Raw genomic sequence first — 2,346 nt, 5'->3', positions numbered from 1 at the left:
TGGAACCTGATCCCCTTTGCTTGACACACCCCCAAATACATCAAGATTGGTTTAAATGCACCAATTCCTATTTTTCTTCTCCATAGGCATTATAAATACCTACTTAAACATACAACTTTCTAAGGAATATCAAATATGAGATAATTTTAAATTAATTTGCCTTGATATGCTTAACCAACAAGATGGAGTCTGACTTTTCCACTGATTTTGGAAATCTAGGAAATGAACCCCAATTGCATACAGTAAAACAGATCACCCAATCAACCTTTAAAAAGTTTTTTGTTTATTTGTTTAAATCTAGGGTTAAGAGCCCCAGTCAGACAGGCCAGAGACACTTTTGGAAGCAACAACATGATGGCTGCTCAAGAAGAACCTCAAGTCCAGTTCAAACTTGTTTCGGTTGGCAACGGTGATACTAGAAATAAAACTACATTTGTGAAATGTCATCTGACTGGTGAATTTGAAAAGAAGCATGTAGCCACCTTGGGTGTTGAGGTCCATTTCCTTGTGTTCCATATCAAGAGAGGACCTATTAAGTTCAATGTATGGGGTATGACTGGTCAGGAGAAATTTGGTGGGCTGAGAGATGGCTACCACATCCAAGCCCAGGGTGCCATCGTAATGTTTGATGTAACATCAAGGGCTGCTTATAAGAATGTGCCTAGCTGGCATAGAGATCTGGTACAAGTATGGGGAAACATCCCCATGGTGCTGTGTGGCAACAAAGTGGACACTAAGGACAGGAAAGTTAAGGCAAAATCTATTGTCTTCCACTGAAAGAAGAACCTTGAGTACCTTGGCATTTCTGCCAAAAGTAACTACAACTTTGAAAAGTCCTTCTGTGGCTTGCTAGAAAATTAATTGGAGACCCTAACTTGGAGTTTGTCGCCATGTCTGCTCTTGCCCCACCGGAGGTTGTCATGGAGCCAGCTTTGGCAGCACAGTATGAGCATGATCTAGAATTTGCTCAGACAACTGCTCTCTTGGATGAGGGTGATGACCTGTTAGAAAGTGCACCTGCAGCCCAGCATCACAAGCCTAGTTTTCTAGGCAAGTGTCCATCATATCAGTGGTGCAGCGTGCTTGCCTCTTTATTATACAGCTGAGCACAACATGTACTTCATCTCTGGGGATGCTGAAGGAGATGAATGGGCTTCAGAGTGAATGTGGCAGTTTAAAAAATACCTTCATTTTTTGGACCTGCATATTTAGCTGTTTTGGAATACAGTGGTTTCCTTCCTGAGTTTCAGATAGAAGACTGTTATAGCCACATCACAATATCCAGGGGTGAAATCTCATTTGTCACGGTCATTCCCGTTCCTTTTCATTTAGAAACAGAATAAAGTTGTGTTTCAAATATCTATAAATAAATAAATAAATAAATAAATAAATAAAAATAAAATAAATCTAGGGTTAGGCAAAGATATGACTCTCTCCCTGTGTGTCTGCTTTCACCCTGGCAGAGAGGGTTGTTCAGAGTTTAACCCATACTGACTGGTGCTGGTCTCAGGGCTGATAAGCACACAAGTAGATCTACCATGAGCACAGATTTAAGGGCAGCAGTGGCAGTCTCTCATTCCTAAGAGACTTTTCAAAGTGGTTATCATTCTTCTTTTCATTCTTTTTCATTTGTATCTAATTGTTTAAAACATTTAAATTTTAGAGTCCCAGTGAAAGTTCCAACTTAGTGCCATGTTTATGTATTTGTTAACATTCTTGTTCAAAATGTTATTTGCATCTCAACCAAAGAAAAATACAACGGGGTTTTATATTATTTGGTTAGAATTTCCTGAGTCTCTAAGGGAATTGGAATTAGGGTTGGCAGTTTAAATAATACATCCTGTATAAAAGTTATAGCACAATGAAGGCATCTATAGAGACTGAGTCCACATACCACAAAGGCTACAAATCTCTACCAGGAAGGTCAGCAAGTCTGTACCCAAAGATCTTCAATGACCTTCCTGAAATATCTAGTTCTTTTCCTTTGAAGAAAATGCTTCACGAGGTAGAGATGTGCCAGTGTCTCATGCAATGTGTGAGTTGCTGTGGTAAGTGATCCCCTTTTTCCCTTATGGAACAAGTAATGCATTGTAACCCCTAACAGAAAACTCCAGCTGTCCCTTTACACGCCAGTCTTTTGGCAAAGGTTCAGATTTTTTTTTCTCCCTTGAATAGTCATAATTCATAGAGAGAGCCAGACACACAGATTTCTTTTTTCAACTGACTTTGTGTTACTTTGGCTATCTTATCCCTAATTGCTCCCTGCAAACCCACCCCTCCATGCTGGTAAACTAGAGGGAACCAGTTTCATGAACCAGTAAATACAAGATTTAAACATTCACTGTG

At 39.6% G+C, this 2,346-nt stretch overlaps 1 pseudogene; it reads left to right on the top strand.

The window, feature by feature from the left end:
• Nucleotides 1-354: 354 nt before the first annotated feature.
• Nucleotides 355-1,106, top strand: LOC113254978 (GTP-binding nuclear protein Ran-like; annotated as a pseudogene).
• Nucleotides 1,107-2,346: the final 1,240 nt, after the last annotated feature.

This window comes from Ursus arctos, unplaced genomic scaffold (assembly GCF_023065955.2).
Source record: "Ursus arctos isolate Adak ecotype North America unplaced genomic scaffold, UrsArc2.0 scaffold_5, whole genome shotgun sequence".
Lineage (NCBI taxonomy): Eukaryota > Metazoa > Chordata > Mammalia > Carnivora > Ursidae > Ursus > Ursus arctos.
Note: the sequence above shows the minus strand (reverse complement) of the source record. Positions and strands in the feature narration are given on the sequence as shown.